Source organism: Indicator indicator, chromosome 4 (genome assembly GCF_027791375.1).
Source record: "Indicator indicator isolate 239-I01 chromosome 4, UM_Iind_1.1, whole genome shotgun sequence".
NCBI lineage: Eukaryota > Metazoa > Chordata > Aves > Piciformes > Indicatoridae > Indicator > Indicator indicator.
In genome coordinates this window covers 46,566,907-46,572,680 of record NC_072013.1, presented here as the reverse complement: position 1 = coordinate 46,572,680, position 5,774 = coordinate 46,566,907, and positions in this window count along the sequence as shown.

Here is a 5,774-nt window from a genome sequence, read left to right as displayed (position 1 = left end):
GCTGCGGCCGGCGGTCCCTGGTGCCCGCTCCGGGAATGCCTGGGAGCCCCCGGCTCAGGCCCCTTTTATCCGCCCAGCCGGGAGCCCGAGCGGGGTCAGAGCCGCGCAGCCAATCACAGGGGCCAGCCGAGATTAGGGATGCCAAAAAGCCGGCACCGGCAGCGGTGGGGCCGCTGCTCGGCGGGCTGAGGCCGGTGCCCGCCGGTGGGCTGGGGCCACCGCCTGCCCCCGCAACGAGAAGGGCCGCCCCGGCGGGCAGGCCCCGGCCCCGCTTTACCTCCAGCTGTGCTGGGGCGGTGGAACTGGAAAGGGATGGAGGCATCCACGTTTTCATAAACACGGCTCCAACCCCGCTAGGGCAAAGGCCTCTGAAGAGAGATGCGCAAAGAAACCGTGTAGGCAAATGCCGGCATCCCCGGGTTTCTTGCTCCTCTCATATTCGGTCAGCAGGGAAATAAAGGTGCATGGAGGAAACCTAAAGATTAAAGATGAGCTCTATTCCATGAAAGTGTATAGCTTGAAGCATTGTATTTCTGAGAAACATCCCTCTTGATGCCATCAGAGGTGGTGGACTAGCTGCTTGGACTCCGGACACCCTTGCTCATGAGCCCAGCCACATAGTTCTACAAGAACCGAGAGCATCTTCCAGTACCCACGGGCAAGATACCACACACATCCCTGCCAGCCCTGTCCCAACCAAAGACTTCAAACTAAGAGAAACCCTAGGATGTTTTCTGTTTCATTCTACCTGGGCTGACAGCTCCACCACAGTGTGTACCTTAATTGCCATAACAGTCCAAACACAGCTCCTGCAGCTAGTTGTCTCCAAAACTGGGGTGATCCATCCAGAATGACCACAGGTGTTTTTGACTGTCCCTAGACCATGTCCTATCTGCTCAGAAAGTTCTGATTTAGGGTCTTGGTTTGCCAATGGACTGGCGCTGCTACAGATGCTGGATATCACACCTTGCCTGAGCAAATTGAGGGCAGCCAACAGAGCAAGAGGACACAGTCTCAAGCTGCGCGGGAGGAAGTTTAGGCTTGATCTTAGCAAGAAGTTCTTCCCAGAAAGAGAGATTGCCCATTGGAATGGGCTGCCCAGGGAGGTGGTGGGGTCAACATCCCCGGAGGCATTTAAGAGAAGAATGGATGAGGCACTTAGTGCCATGGTCTAGTTGATTAGTTAGGGTTAGGTGATCGGTTGGCCTTGATGATCTTGGAGATCTCTTCCAATCTGGTTGATTCTGTGATTCTGAGTAATTCTAAACTGCACCTCCACTGTGATGGCAGGATGGCTGAGGTCATCTCCTGTCAGAGCTGTGAGGGAATCATGCGTCAACTTGGTTTTACACATATTCCCTACTGTGATTGTAAAGCAACTTGTGTGTCTGCAGAGGGAATGGTTCATAAAAGTTGAATGAAGACTGCGAGGGGGCTTCAAGGGCCAGCTGTTCCCAAAGGGACAGGGAGCTGGGAGCCAAGCATGATAACACAGTCATCAAGGCAGGTTACCCCTCTAGCCAGGGCTCCATCCCACCATACCTGAGCAAGGCAAGCAGGGACTGTAGCCAATGGGTTCAGCCACTAGTCCAAATCACCAGACAAGTTGTTGGGATAAAGCAGATCCCAATTCAAGACAGTAAGTCAAGACCCAGATGGGCTGCAGAGCCAAGTACTAATGTGGCTGCAATGTAACTCAGGCTAGGAATTAGAGCCTCAGCCTAAAAGCAGCTGCCAAGTGAAGGAGGGGGAACTGCTGCTGAGGCTCCTTCCATGTCCTTCTTATCAAAAGCCTGTATCAGTGAGCTGACCTTGTGCAGACAGCTTCACTCCTAGAAGGTGGGGAGGATCTGAGACAGGCCTTACACGGTCACAAGAACCATCCTATCACTTCAAACCTTGTCTGTGTCTCACCTGTGTTAGCTAACACATGGTCTGCCCTCTGTCCCACCCAGATGGGGCTCCCCGGGTATGGTACACAATTTCCTTTTCTGGCATTCAGCCTGGAGTTACACAAGCCCTGCCTCAGTGTGACTGAGTCTGTTAAAGTAAAAATTGAAGCTATCAGGTTGCTAAGAAGTTATTCAGAAAAAAATATTTCTTTAATTCTCAGTTTCTCCAGAAACAGCTCCAAATTGCTCCAGAAACAGCTCCTCACCACACATCTCTGATCCAGCTCTCCATTATTTGGATTACAAGACCCCAGGCTGCAGTCTGCTGCAGAACCAACACCACCAGGTCTGAAGCCCTCTGAAGTGCTGCAGCTACCTGTGGTATCAGCATTGGTGTGAGAAGGTGCATGTCATAGCTCTGCCTAAAGAACTGCCCAGGGTTCATACAGAGTGTAGAGAAGCACAGGGGCTGCTTCTCAACTTGAGCTCATGTTCTCAATGCTCTTTGTGTACCACCCTTCCTCCTCTTTTTCCTTCAGACCCTAGCTCTGCATCCCTATCTAAGGACAGGTACTGAGGTGTAGGTTAGTTGAGTATGACAACATTTTTCTAGCTCAAGCAGTGGTGCCACAGAGCCCAACTTGACAAGCTCATCAGAGCTTATCAGCCAGAGGTCTGCTCTACAGCATTTGTCACCTCTATCATTTCGTGCCTCCTTGAATGGTGACTTGAAGCAAGTGCTGTAGTTCAAAAAAGGGTAATGCTCAGAGCACTGCCAGGCTGTAGAGGTATAGGAGCAGGGTCTTGCTGATACCTACTGGAGTTTCTTAGAGTTTTCATTGCTTTGCTCCAAACATTCCATCACCTGCCCACTGGAGTGTCTTGCTGGCTTTGCAGTGGAATGTCACCCAGTGGTACCCTGCATATCTTCAACTCTGTTTCTCCCAGCAGTGCTGGAAGGCCCTCTGTTCTCCTGACCATATCTCCAAAGCTGTGAGAACAGATTTGTCCCCCTCTGCCAAGTTACTTGTGAGCCTCTGGTTGCTGAGCTGCAAAACTCAGTGCTTGGCTGTCTGCTTTTCAGTATTCCTTTTCTTGAGTCTCTGGAAGCTTTTGTGATTAGGCAACTGAACTTATATTTCAATACTTACTTGTAAGTCAGTACTTCTGTGAGTAATATCTGGCAACATTCTCAACCTGTCTTGACAAGAAGAAATTCTGCATTTATTTGAGCTTTCCTCAGCCAAATGGCTCAGATGATCTCCTGTGGAGAGGAACCTCAGCAACCTCAGATCCTCACACGTTTTTCTGGTTCAGCTCATCCTTTGCCTTCTTCCATTGCTGTGCTGCATTATTCTTGATGCTGAACTTCTCCACTTCTGTTTCTGTTTACAAATCTATCCTTTATCCAGGGCACACATATTGGGTTGATTTGGTTCTTCATCCAGTCTTGACTCCAGCCTCCTTCTGTGTCTGTGGACATCCTGAATCCCTCTAGAAGCAATGTTTCTCATCAAGCCCTTAGTCTGCAAAGAAGTGTCCTTTCTCCTCCATTTCTATCACATAAGCGTGTTGTGTGTCATTTCTTTCAGCACCTGGTTCAAATCTGCCTTGCTCTTTGGCTAGACAAACGTTGGTGGGTTCACACCACTAAGTCACAGACTTGATCTCACTGTGTTCTTCCATCTCCTCCACAATGTCTTTTGGGTCCCTCCAGCACATCCTCACTTGTCTTGGTCTCCTCTGCATATTCTCCCAGTGGAAGTGACCATGCAGCTCCTACCTATCTCCTTTCAAATCCTGTGCAGGGAAAATTACTTTGAATAGAAGTCTCTCCCAGTATGTTTTTATTTCAGCTGCGTTCTTTAACTTTGGGAAGCTTGGTGAAGTTGCAGGCACCAGGCATTTTCACATTATCCTTCCACCATATGTTGCACTGTAGATGGATATAGGACATGATAATGCTAATATGACAAGAACAAATACTTGCTGTATTAATAAAAACTGCTGAGACATGAAGAGTGACTAGAGCTACCTACCCACAGATGCTGGAGATTCTCCCTCACATGATGTCTTCAAATTGAGGCTGAAAATTTGTTCAAAGAAATTAAGCTATTGTCCTGATGCAGAAATTTCTTGGTGTATGCTGAAGTTCAGGCTAGAAGGTTGTTCAGGCTCTAAAATCTTGGACTCCATGGAGCTCACATTGTCTGTTAGACATGTTCTGTCTATAAAAAACAAACAAACAAAAAGCTTTCAGATATAAGAAGCTTCTGATGTCTGTTCCAGTGTCCTGCTGAAAATATCTTTTTCTCTATTGATTTTTAAATAATCACTGGAGATACAAAGCACATGATGACAAGGAGATTATGGCACCTGTCATGCCCATTGCTAAATGCTCTCAGTTGGCAGCTGCTGCCTGAGTTACTGTAGCCCTGAGCAGACTTCTCTGTTTCTGCCTGCTCTGAATTATCCTAGTGGTTTTGAGATACTAAAAGTAATTCTTACATGAAGCTAGACCCATAATGTAGACAGAATTTTAACTGTTCTGGAGCAACCAAGATTATTTTTGTTCAACTAGTTTCAAGTGTTTTGGGTGTTTATTAAGTAAAAAAGTAACAAAGCCACCAGATATGGGCTTTTATCAGGATACAAGCAAGTGGACTAAAATCTGTTCAGCAGAGGTCATTTTAAAGATAGCTAAAATGTGGTGTAAGAAAGTAATGATTCTTGACCTGGGCAGCCTAAACAAACCTGCCATGAATGTATATATGCATTTCCTCTGCCATGACTGCTGGAGATCTCATAAGCCATTTGATTCTAATACTAATTTTGGGGTCAGGATATCCCACTCAGTTCTAAATAATGTTTTGTCATCTAAGTATCACAAGTAAAATATACACTGTGCTGAAGGATTGTCCCTGGTACATCGTGCTTTAGCTGTGGTAAGTGTTCCCTTTTCTCAATTTGTGAGAAAGGGGAAATCTAATAAATAATTTGATGTCCTTTCCCTCACCAGGTGACAAAATAGCCTGCCTTGTTTGAAGAGAAACATGTGTGTGTGTTTGGGGGGAAATCCAGGAAGATCTAGTTTTGTTTCAGGGCATGGAACCTTTAATGGAAAATAAATACATAGGAAAATATTTCTAGACCCAGTTTCTTTCCGTAGGTGTATCTGTACTGGAGACAGCATACAAGATAAAGGCTTGTATCTAAAGCAACTTTCTAGCCAGTCCCTGACTTGTGTTGCAGCTTGCTCTACCCATGCTGGATACTGAGATTCAGGGCAGATCTGGACTAATTGGTGATGGACCAGATAAAAACAATGAGATGACCAAAAAGGATGGATTTCTTTGGTCTAGAGAGAGGATTGAAGGGGAATACCAACAAGTCTTCAAATATATTTTTTTAACTGTAGCTCCCAAAGTTGTGCACTGTATCTACTGAGGGCAGTAGAAACTGTGGACAATTGTACCAAATGTCTTGGTCTGTAGCAAGACAATAGGAGAAACTCTCTAACAGTAAAGAGAATGTCAGGAGTAAACACCCATCCTCTGTAGGACAGGCATTAGGATAGGATGCCTATCTTGGAGAAGCTTCAGGGGTAGACTTAAAGAAGGATTACACAAACATCTCAAATGATTGCTACTTTTGTATAGTGGATCCTGCTTATAGCTGGGCCTTCCAAGGTCCTTATGGGTTGTAATTTCTGTGTTTTTATGAATAAGAACTAAAGATACCAAGAACATCAATTATTCCACTGCCATTCAGAAGAAAGAAGCCAAGGCTAAAGTTTAATGAGAAAATTTGGGAAGAAAAGTGGTCTTTTTTTTTTTCTTGCCTTTGAGGAAGCAGTATTTGTTTTCAGACCGTAAGCATTAA